A 12,981-nucleotide genomic window follows, 5' to 3' on the forward strand; every position below is an offset into this window, starting at 1 on the left:
TTCAAATCGGCTGCTACAGTTGACGTTCGTCAGAAGCAACGTGCTGTCATACAATTCCTGTGCTGTGAAAACGAGACAGTGGGGAACATCCACAAGAGGTTGAAAAAGGTGTATGGAGATGCTACTACCGATCGCAGTACAGTTAGTAGGTGGGCAAGCAGGTTGCGTGATGAAAGCGGGCACGGCAATATTGAGGATTGTCCTCGCAACGGCAGGCCTCTTACTGCACACACTCCAAACAATGTGCAGAGAGTTAACGAATTGGTGACTGCTGACAGACGCATCACAGTGAACGAATTGTCACGCTACATTGGGATAGGGCAAGGAAGTGTTTGCAGGATACTGAAAGTGTTGGCGTTAAAAAAGGTTTGTGCCAGGTGTGTTCCCAGGATGTTGACAGTGGCTCACAAAGAAACAAGAAATACGGTATGTAGCGAACTTTTGGGACGGTACGAGAATGGTGGAGATTAATTTCTTGGAAGAATTGTGACAGGTTATGAAACATGGCTCAATCATTTTTCACCAGAGACGAAGAGGCAATCAGTGGAGTGTCATCATGCAAATTCACCCAAGAAAAAAACATCAAAACCACACTTTCTGCTGGAAAAGTTATGGTTACTGTGTTTTTCGATTCCGAAAGACTCTTGCTTGTGGACATCATGCCAAGTGGAACCACCATAAATTCTGATGCAAATGTGTCGACACTGAAGAAACTTCAAGCTCGACTGAGTCGTGTACCACCACATCGGCAAAAGCAGGATGTTTTGCTGTTGCACGACAATGTACGGCCACATGTCAATAAAGAGCCATGGAAGCGATCACAATACTCGGATGGACAACACTGAAACACTCGCCTTACAGTCCTGACCTAGCTCCATGTGACTCTCATCTCTTTGAGAAACTGAAAGACTGTCTTCGTGGAACAAGATTTGAAGATGATGACTCGCTTGTGCACGCTGCCCAACAGTGGCCCCAACGGATTGGTCCAGTATTTTACCGTGCGGGTATATAGCCGCTGGTTCCAAGATGGCTTAAGGCAGCTGAGAGGGATGGAAATTATATGGAGAAATGAAAATATTGTTCCTAAAGAATGTATCTACACACTGTAAAACTTCCAAACATGAATAAAAGATGTTTTTTTTAAAAAAAATAGTGTGCATTTCTTTTGGAGTGACCCTCGTATATATGAAGACGGCATCTGTTCCCGAAAGAACATATACCAATGATGACCGCGCAGCTTCTCTAGAATGAAATGATAATTAATTGAAACCTTTAGCTGCCTACACGTATTGTTAATATACATCGACGGGGACAACTGAAAGTGTGTGCCCCGACCGGGTCTCGAACCCGGGATCTCTTGCTTACATGGCAGACATTTTCGGCTGTCCCCATGGATGTATATCAACAACACCTGTCGGCAGCAAAGAGTTTCAATTAATTATCATTTCATTCTATAAATTACTTTTAGAACAAGAGAAGAAAATATTTATTTAAATTTTTCTGATATGCACGCATGGAGTTCAGAAAGTAAATTACAGGCGTCGTCCCATGCTAAGTCCATTGTGCATCGTGATGGTGCAGTGTGAGAAGAAAATATATGTTCTGGGTTTCTGTAGACACAGTATTCTGTACAGTATGGATGACAGGTAACCGGAGCAACAGAGCGTCGGATGGAAGTGATGCGGAAATTGGAAACGTACACCAACGGTGAGCTACGCACTACAATACGATTCTTGTGGGCCAAACGTCCAAACTACACAGAGGTTCGCGTCCAGCCATAGTAAAACGGTTCCAACAATTTCACCAACGCCGCACAGACGTGAGTGACGCTGGTAGGGAACTATCTACATCATATTGGCAAGATGAATGAACGTCTCAGGGGAAAGAGGATTTCCTGCGGTGAGGGCTCCATGACCAAGGGCCGGACTTCCACGCTTCGCACAAGTTCCGTCCGTTGTTTACAGGGACTTGGAGACTAAATTGAAAAATAGGTTCATGTATCGATGTCATTTTGAAGTGTAGTGCACCATTCAATTAAAAGTTATTCGACCTGCCGTAGTAATGTGTAGTTCGCTATTTCAAGTCCGCTTGTAAAAAGCTGAGCGTCAGTCTAGCAACAGACACTAATGAGCTTTTTTCCACTGTGTTGCACTGGCTCTAAAAATCTCGTAAAGGGTAGAACCGTTTCGGCTTCCACAGTTTTATTCCCTGCTAACCTTGCTATATTGATTAGGGCTGTTGATAACATATCAGAATATCAATAATAATACAAAAGCCGTCGATAAACACCGGCGTTGTTCTTTCGCACGACATGTCGATACCGTCGAAGCAATATCGAATGCCTATATTTTTATTTTATATTGTAGCTTTTTCACAATTTTCGAGAAATATTTTCAGTTGTTCTTTTGAAATTATAGTAGGACGTAATTTTACTTTCACTGTGTGGAGCAGTCTTCGTACTTTTTGATCTTTCGTCACGTTCAGTCTTTCACTTTGACTGTGTGAAGAAAGTATATGTGGCACAAAAGAAGCCTGAGGGATTTGCGGGAGGAAGGGAGGGGGGGGGGGGGTTTCACGGAATAACAAGATTTCCGACGTCAAAAAACAGCACACACGTTAAAAAAAGAAACAATTTTTAACGCAACTAGTGCCTATTTCCTCACATCGACATTCTTCAGAAACAGTTGCTGAAAAAGATGAACAAAAATCTGATTGACAAGACTAAACGTTGCGGTGGGCGGGGATGTCTGATGGTAAATTCTGGGCGTAATCGGCCCTCGGGGCTGTCAACAGAAACTGCAACATTTAGCTTCATCACGTAATTTTGACAGTTCAACTGCTAGGTCGCTGCCGTTTGCAGAAATGAAGAAACAGGGAAGTCGACATGAAATGTTCCGGACAAATCGAATATGTGACGAAAGCGGAACGATGGACCCATGAGACACCTTTTATTGTGCCACTTTCATGCAGTTAGCAGAGTGGTTATCGCCCATATATCGATACTTCGATACTTTTCTCGACAAATCGAGAGACGTTGATGATACTGCTTTACATAACGACATATCAGATTCCATAGTTTTAAAAACATCAACAGTCCTAATACTGACAGATTTTCAAGTGAAAAATAGGTGAGATGAGTGCGTCAGTTTTTCGAGTCGGAAACCAGCTGTCTGTGATGATATAAACTGCACATCTACGAATGTGTGTGGCTTAGATTGACGGGGAACAGGGAAGACCTGCATAAGCCGTATAAAAACTAAACATAAAAACACTGTTTCCACTCACGATGCCGGCCGAGCGGTTCTAGGCGCAACAGTCTGAAACCGCGCGACCGCTACGGTCGCAGGTTCGAATCCTGCCTCGGGCATGGATGTGTGTGATGTCTTTAGGTTAGTTAGGTTTAAGTAGTTCTAAGTTCTAGGGGACTGATGACCTTAGAAGCTAAGTCCCATAGCGCTCAGAGCCATTTTGAACCACTCATAACACCTATCAGAAATTGATAACGAACGAAGAATATTTATTTAAATGAAAATATTTATTAATATAACACTTTTTAAGGCGGTCTAAAAAGTGTAATACAATTTCTTCTAGCCCCGTACAGATTAGCCGGCCGGAGTGGCCGAGTGGTTCTAGGCGCTACAGTCTGGAACTGCGCGACCTCTACGGTCGTAGGTTCGAATCCTGCCTCGGGCATGGATATGTGTGATGTCCTTAGGTTAGTTAGGTTTAAGTAGTTCTAAGTACTAGGGGACTGATGACCTCAGATGTCCCATAGTGCTCAAAGCTATTTTTTTTTTTTTTTTTTTTTTTTTTTTTGGGCAAGTAAAGCGTTTCTGAAGAAGAGAAATTTGTCAACATCGACTATAGATTTGAGTTTCAGGAAGTCTTTTTGTGAATGTATATAGAGTGTAGCCATATATGGAAGTGAAACATGGGCGATAAACAGTTTAGACAAGAAGAGAAGTGAAGCTTTTGAAATGTGGTGTTACAGAAGAATGCTGAAGATTAGATGGGTAGATCATTTAAGTAATGAGGAAGTGTTGAACAGAACTGAGGAGCAAAGGAGTTTGTGGCACAACCTGACTAGAAGAAGGCATCGGTTGGTAGGACATGTTCTGAGGCATCAAGAGATCGCCAATTTAGAACTGGAGGGAAGTGGGGGTGGGGGGGGGGGCGGGGTGAAAATCGTAGAAGGAGACCGAGAGAAGTGTACAGTAAGCAGATTCAGAAGGATGTACGTTGCAGATGAAGAGATGCTGGTGGATATAGACGAAGAGGCTTGCACAAGATGGATTAGTGTGGAGGGCTACATGAAATCAATCTGTGGACAGAAGACGGCAGCAAGAACAATACGTCCAGTTCTGAGCTATGTTGAAAGTTTCAGGTCTCTAGCTCCATCGGGAAGCGAGTTTAAATGCAACTGTAAAGTTTGTACCAAACAAACAGGCAAGCAAGTGAACTAATGAAAACATGTTGGCAACCTCCCCACAGTATTTGTTTCTGTATGAAATTTAGCCCAACTTTACCTTCCACTCTATAAAAGTCTGCGCATTACCAAAACTATATCCCCATAAACTGTTGTCGAAATTAAACTCGTCTGCTAACGTTTGACCAAACAGAACGTAATTTGAACCGAACTGTAACTGATCAGAATGCAGCTTGTCTTTATATTAAATGCGCAAGTGAAGTAAAACAGTTATCTGGTCGTCAAAACTTCCACTTACCTCGCGTCTTGGCAACATTGTAGCAGATTTATCGAAAGCACCACAGAAAACAGCAAGCAGGCATCGGCTAAGCTGGATTTCTGTTTCTAAATGCCTATTCAAGCTGTCGCATGTGGTAATGTGTAATGACAAACAATGGAGTGAGGAGAGTAACTATTCCTATGAAATGGTATTCTAAGACAATTGTTTTAGAATGTAGTATGCATTCAAAAAGACAAAGTAAAAGTTCTCGTGGTCTTCGCAGATAACAGAAGTCTGAACAATACTATGCTTGTCGAAGTGCACAATGATTTAAAGAGGGTAGAATTTTAACAGAGAATTTCTACAAAAAAAATCACACAGCTTAATCAATTAATATGCTAATGCATGACCCAGGGAAGACCAATGATTGTTTAACAGTAACGTAACTTGCTCTCTTTCTGAAGCGCACAACGATAACAAACAGAAACCAAAATGACATGACCACCTCACATGTTAAAAAGAGTACGGGCTGACTGTGTAGCGCGCTCGCTATGCACTAGAAAGCAGTAATAAAACTGTGTGAAAGGCAACGCCTGAATGACCCATTTTCAGTTTTTGGACGGCAGGTAGCAAAGCGGCCGTGAATACGACACCACGAGCGCTCGAGCCCGAAAGGGGCTGCATTCTTATTGGTGAAAGGCTGCGTAACAGCAGGTGGAGTGGCGGCGGGGAGGGGGGGGGGGGACACACTGAGTGGGTGCCGTGTGTGTGTGTGCGTGCGTGGGAGGTGGCGCTAGCGCCTGCGCTTAATTTACACGGCAGAGGGCGCCGGCGGCGAGCGGCCACAATGCAGGGCTTAGCCGGCGCGTGTGAATGCGCTGATGGAGCGGCCCGCGGCCTTGTCCCGCTAAATTGGCAATACATGCGTCAATTAATGCTTAAATAGGCGGCTTAAAACAGCCCTGCCGCTCCTCTGCTGAATGGGCTTTGTGCGGCCTCGCTTCTGCGCCTGCTGCTCCTGAGGGCGCGTCGTGCGCCAGCGCCAGCAACTCGGCTCCCGCTCTACTTGCGGCCTCTCGAGTCCCACGGTGTATTGCGGAGTTCGGCAGAAGCACGCTCTCTCCGCAGCGTCGTCGCCACAACAGGCTATACCAGCTTTCCGTAGTTCCTCGTATGACCACGTCTTCTTGTTGTAACTGAAACATGTCAGCAGAACCTCACAGAACCCCTTCCGAGCTTTTCTTTTCTCCCACAGTCTATCGTTCAGCAAGATTATGAATTACCTCCAAGAGGACGATCTATTGACACACAGTCGACACTGATTTAGAAAACATCTTTCTTGTGAAGCACAACTTGCTCTTTACTCGCACGAGGGGATGAGTGCTATTGGCAATGGATTTCAAATGGATTCCGTATTTCCAGATTTCCAAAAGGCTTTTGACACTGTACCACGTAAGTGGCTTGTAGAGAAATTGCGTGCTTATGGAATATCGTGTCAGTTATGTGACTGGATTCGTGATTTCCTGCCAGAGAGATCACAGTTCTTGGTAACTGATGGAAAGCTACCGAGTAAAACAGATTTGATTTCTGGCGTTCCACAAGGTAGTGTTATAGGCCCTTTGCTGTTCCGTATCTATATAAACGATTTAGAAGGCAGTCAGGTTGTTTGGAGATGATGCTGTCATTCATCGTCTAGTAATGTCATCAGAAGATCAAAACAATTTGTAAAAAAATGGCTCTGAGCACTATGGGACTCAACTTCTGAGGTCATTAGTCCCCTAGAACTTAGAACTAGTTAAACCTAGCAAACCTAACGACATCACACACATCCATGCCCGAGGCAGGATTCGAACCTGCGACCGTAGCGGTCTCGCGGTTCCAGACTGCAGCGCCTAGAACCGCACGGCCACTTCGGCCGGCAACAATTTACAAAACGATATAGAAAAGATATCTGTTCGGTACCAAAATCGGCAGTTGGCCATGAGTAACGAAAAGTGTGAGGTCATCTAAATGAGTGCTAAAGGGAATCCCTTAAACTTCGGATACACGACAAATCTGTCTATTCTAAAGGCAGTGAATTCAACTAAATACCTAGGAATTACAGTTACGAACAATTTAAATTGTAAAGAACACACAGAAAATGTGAGGAAGGCGAACCAAAGACTGTTTTTTTTTTTTTGGCAGAACACTTAGAAAATGTAACAGAGCTACTAAAGAGACTGCCTACACTACGCTTGTCCGCCTTCTTTTGGACTACTGCTGCGCAGTCTGGAATACCATATGGGATTAACGGAGTACATCGCGAAAGTTCAAGGAAGAACAGCACGGTTCGTATTATCGCGAAATAGGGGGGAGAGTATCAGGGACATGATAGAGGGTTTGGGATGGACACCATTAAACCAAAGGAGTTTTTCGTTGCGGCGAAATTTTATCACGAAATTTCAGTCGCCACTTTCCCTTCCGAATGCGAAAATATTTTGTTGACGCTGACCTGCACAGAGAGAAACGATCATCATAATAAAATACGGGAAATCAGAGCTTCCATGGAGAAATATTGGTGTTCGTTTTTTCCGCGCGCCATTCGAGAGGGGTATAACAGAGAATTATTGTGAAGGTGGTTCGATGAACCTCTGCCAGGGCCTGAAGTGTGGTCTCCAGAATATCTATGTAGATGTAGATGTCTCTTCCACTGTAGTCGTCTCTCCATCTTTTTCGTAGTCTTTCAGTTCTAGATTCTATCCATTTCAGAGCTGCTCTTGACAATCTTGTAGTGCCATTATTTTAATGTGGCCAAATCATTTCAGCACGGTTGTATCCACTGTTTCCTTTAGGAGACTGATATGAAGCGTTTTTCGTATTGTTTTATTCTTTATCTTGTCCCTTTCATTTATCCAGGATGCCTCATAGCAGGCGTATCTCTGTCGCTCTTATAGTGTACAAATCTTCCTTTGTCCAAACCAAAACTTTCTGATCGACAGATACGACTCGTAGATAGGTACAGGATGTTCGGAAATTCCCGTTACAAACTTCCAGGACTTGTAGAGGGGAGGGAGTTCAAATGTGTGTGAAATCTTATGGGACTTAACTGCTAAGGTCATCAGTCCCTAAGCGTACACACTACTTAACCTAAATTATCCTAAGGACAAACACACACACCCATGCCCGAGAGAGGACTCGAACCTCCGCCGGGACCAGCTGCGCAGTCCATGACTAGGGAAGTGAGTACATAATTTTTTGAGCAGGAACCCATGTCCAGAAACATACCGTTTCCCTTCTACGACGCTTTCAGTTCAGATGTTTAACTCATTCGCATGTGCTTGAGGAACTGAATTATGTGTGTCTCAGTACTGTCATTAGGTAACTGTTCGAAAGGAAACACATCGAAATATCTATTTATCACTTAAGAACATTTGTTTGTGTTAAGACTTAAACATTAAGTGTTCACATTATCCCAAAACAAAAAAGAAACCAGCATTCTGTATAACATAGCAGTAATAATTCGTTACAACAGCTGCTCTATATGGCGACCACTAGCGTTGTTATACTGTAATGAGTCGTGCTGGACCCGGCTGATGCGTTGGTTTAAACCTTGACTGTTATTCTGCGTTTGGTTTCCCGCGGTTATTGCGGTTATGCCGTGGTTCTTCCTCTTTCCACGTGTGGCAGTAGCGGTGTGTATCGATATTCGCAGGATCGGATATAGTTGGGCCGACTACCTGTCTCCCCTATGCGAAAGGTAATATTCCAAGTGCAGACCGACCCCCGGAAACTTCTGAGCTCGTCTGGCTGTACTGCCTTTTCTTATTGGTGTTTGATTGTGTATTTTAATGGCTTATAGCCGATGGTTTGAATTTGTATGCTTTTAGTTGGGTTATTAAATAATGGGTCTTCAGCCACTTTAAAACAGAGAGTTGCTTACTTGTCAAGTGTTGCATTGTTTGGGCCTTCAGCCTCATTTAAAATATATTTTGGATAAAGTTTTGGGCCTTCTGCTTTTTGAAAATTTGTTGTAGTTGTGTTCTTCAATAACGGGCCTTCAGCCACTATAAATTTTAATTCCTTACTTCTTAAATCTTAGATTGTTTGGGCCTTCAGCCTGTGCAATATATTGCTTAAAGATAAAGCTTTGGGCCTTCTGCCTAATAAAAATTATTTTAGTTGTTTTAAGTAATCGGCCTTCAGCCGTTTTTAAATTAAAGTTCTTGTCTTGAAGTATCAGAGTGGGTGGGGGCTTCAGCCTAATTGAAGATAAGGCCTTCTGCTATGTGTTTTTTTAAAATTAATTTTACCTGCAGTCTTAAATCATGGGCCTTCAGCCATCTTTAAATTAAACTTGTTTGCTTTTCAAGTGTTAGATTTGTTGGGCCTTCAGCCACGTTATAGAACTTACTTACGTGAGGCCTTCTGCCTTCTAAATATTCTGTTTTGAGTCTGAATTTTAAATTAATGGCTTTCAGCCGTTTTTAAATTTAAGTGGTTGTGCCCTTAAGGCATAAGATAGTGTGGCCTATTCAGCCGATAACTACGTTCTGTGTTGTTTGAACAACTAAATAAGGTTATATGTGTTTCAGTGTAACTGACAGTCCCCTTTTGGCCCCTTTCCACAATTTCAACTACCAGTTCTGCCCTGCGGACTTAAGCAGGGCTTTTCATGTACTTAGGAAGCACATTCTTTTACATACTCTCCATCCCACCCGGTGTCCCGTCAGATTCCAATGCAGCGGTCAGAACTCGCGCTAGTGGAGCTTCCTCTGTCACGCAAATTAAACTTTGCATACGACCGCACAAGAAGTGCACGTCATCCTGTCTGGCCTACTGCACACCACGACAAGCAATTCTGAGACACTTCTCTTTCCCACAGAAGACGTGGACGCGTTACGCATCTGAAATGAAACCGCCGTAGAATGATAGTGTCACGAACGCAAGGTATAAAAGGGCAGTGCGTTGGCGGAGCTGTCAATTGTACGCAGATGACTCATGAAAAAGGTTTATGACGTGATTTTGACCTCACGACGGTAATTAACAGACTTTCAACGTAGTTGGAGATAGACGCTTGGGACGCTCCATATCGGAAATCGTTAGGGAATTCAATATCCGCGATCCACAGTGTCAACAGTGTGCTGAGAATATCAAATTTCAGGCATTATCCCTCACCACAGAAAAACAGTGATCGACAGCCTTGACTTAATGACTCAGAGCAGCGACATTTGCATGGAGTTTTCAGTGCTAAAAGACAAGTAACCGCAGGAATCAATGTGGCACATATCACGAATATATATGTTAGGACAGTGCGGTAAAATTTTGTCGTTAATGGGCTATGGCAGCAGATGACCGACCTGAGTGCCTTTTGCTAACAGCACGACATCGCCTGCAGTTACTCTCCTGGGCGACTGGGAGATCGTGGTCTGGGCAGATGACTCCCGATTTCAGTTGGTAAGAGCTGATATTAGGGTTCGAGTGTGGCACAGACCCCACGAAGCCATGCACCGAAATTGTCAACAAGGCCTGTTCAAACTGGTGGTGGCTCCATAGTGATGTGAACTGTGTTTACATGGAATGGACTGCGTCCTCTGGTCCAGTTGAACCGATCGTTGACTGGAAATGGTTATGTTCGTCTACTTGGAGAATTTTTGCAGCCATTCATGTTACCAAATAACGATGGAATTTTTGTAGATCAAAAAGCACCATGTCACCGGGCCAAAATTGTTTGCGATTGTTTTGAAAAATATTCTGGCGATACGAGCGAATGATTTGGCCACACAGATCGCCCGAGTTGTATCCCATCGAACTTTTTTGTGAGATAATCGAGATATCAGTTTGTGTAGAAAATCTTGCCCTGGGAACAGGACCGTCGCTCAATATTTCTGCTCGGGAGTTCCAGTGACCTGTTGTACCCATGTCACATCGATTTGCTGCCATACGCCAGGCAAAAGGATATTAGAAGATATCTCACGAGTTTTGTCATGCGAGTGTATGTAGAATAACTGCCTTTGCCCAGTCACCAGGAATGTCTCCATATGTCCATATTGTCCTCATTATTCCATAGAGCCGCAGAATTCCGATAGGTCACGCGGCTTTAATCATTTCAACTGTCATGTCATCTACTCTAGGAGCTTTGGCATTTTTCTTTCCTAATCAAATATTTGCATAACTTCTCTTTCTACCTCTTTTGTAATAGTGATATTTCTTTCATCTTTCTCTACTTCATTACATATATTTATTTAATCCTGTCTTTCATATTGATTTTGGCAGTATACCATCATTACTTTCAAAACTTTATTTAATCTTATTTAAACTTTTCTGCCTGCTTTAGTTTTCCTCTTCAGATCTCCGCTTAGTGTGGTCATAAAATGCGTTGTCTCAAAGACGCTGCATGTACCTTCAAAAAATATTTCAGATGGTTCTAAACATTATGGGACTTAACATCTGAGGTTATCAGTCCCCTAGATTTAGAACTACGTAAACCTAACTAACCTAAGGACATCACACACATCCATGCCCGAGGCAGGATTCGAACCTCGGACCGTAGCAGCAGCGCGATTCGGGAGTGTTGGGCCTAGAGCCTGTATCTTCAGTTCCCTTATCTATACCTTATCTATGCCTTATCTATGGTGTCTGGAAACGTCTCTAGATCAACCGCAAAGGCTAACAGCCGATTGTAAGATTCGTGTATTTTAGTATTACCGCCGTTTCAACCCATGAATTGTCCATTTCTTTCCGCCATGTGCGGACTACCTTTTCTAAAGAACAGTTGAAGATCAGAGACCGAAGGCGATCTCCTTGTTTCACCCTGTACTGTTTCAAAAACATCAGATATCTGTCTCCTTAACTTCACTTTGGAGGTGGTGTTGGTTAAGGTTTGCAGGTTAATCGATTTTGTTTTGTTATCTAAGCAAAGTCCTTCAAGGAGTTGTAATGGCGTGGTTCGGCCAATTGAATCATACGCCTTCCTGAAAGGATGGACTTCAGATGCACAATCTGCTCGGCACATGATCGTGTCTCCAGGAATCCCCCCCCCCCCCCCCCCCGCCTCGTATTTCCTCAGTTGTTTGTCGATTTATAGTTCCGTCCTATTCTTAGAGCCTTCGAGAGGACCTTGTCAGCTACTGGTAGGAGAGAGATGTCAGCGTAGCTGTTCACATCTGTCCTTTCCCCCATTTTGTGTAGTGAATGAATTACGGCAGAGATCTATACACTTGAAAGTTTTTCGCTTTCCCAGATCTCTTGAATAATTGCAACTTGTTTAACGATTGCCTTATACTCTGCTTGCTTCCACAATTGAGTTGCTGTCCGATCGTCAACTGGTGCCTTGTTGCTCTTCAGTGCTTGGATGATCTTCCTGATTTCTTCCTTTCTACGTGGGGACGAATCGGGTGGTCGGCTGCAGTGTAGTTTAGCCAAAAAAAATGTAGACAAGTTACGAGCGCTTTGGAGAGAAATCTGAGAAAATCGTTGTCGCATTTAGCACTTCAGAGTAGTGTGTCCGCTGAATCTGCTCACATCTGCTGCTCGCAGAGAAGCGCAGAACTAAAACTGAAAATTTACTAAGTGACGTAAGACCATCGACTGATCACTTAAGGTGTGATTACTCGACGTCAGCTGCCATTTGTACATGATTCAGAACTGCTCTTTCTTCTGATGATGTTTGGTTTGTGTGAGCGCTTAACTGCGCGGTCATCAGCGCCCGTACGAAGTCCCAATTTTTACGTAGTGCAATTTTTTACACAATCCAATCTAGCCGCTGTCAGAATGATAATGATGAAATGATGAGTGCGACGTAAACACCGAGTCCACTGGCAGAGAAAATCCCCAACCTGACCGAAAATCGAACCCGGGACTCCGTGATCCAGATGCAGCAACGCTGGCCACTAGACCATGAGCTGCGGACTCTTTCTTCTGATGAAGCACTGCCCTCACATTTAAAATTACTGCTGTTGTAGAACATACGTATACTTCTAATCTTTATTGTAACAAGATGGTTCTTTTACGTTCATTTCTGACGTACCACCCTTAGCTACCTAAGTGAAGTTGATCTCTTCTGGCTGTCTTTAAAACAAACCCTCCTAACACTGTTAACTAAATAACTGGGTCGCTACTCTCACTATAAGGTGTTGACGGCCTGAGACAAGGGTAATTCACTAGCTGGTGACTCGCCAGGCCCAGATCAAAGAATGACTTGTACGGAGATTACTGATATTTCAGATCAAAGCTTCATTAAATGAGCCGTCACACATTCTTGCAACGGGCAGAAGCACTCAATTGAAGATGAATTTTAGAGGGAATCAGGGAGTGAAAT

This window comes from Schistocerca piceifrons, chromosome 4 (genome assembly GCF_021461385.2).
Source record: "Schistocerca piceifrons isolate TAMUIC-IGC-003096 chromosome 4, iqSchPice1.1, whole genome shotgun sequence".
NCBI lineage: Eukaryota > Metazoa > Arthropoda > Insecta > Orthoptera > Acrididae > Schistocerca > Schistocerca piceifrons.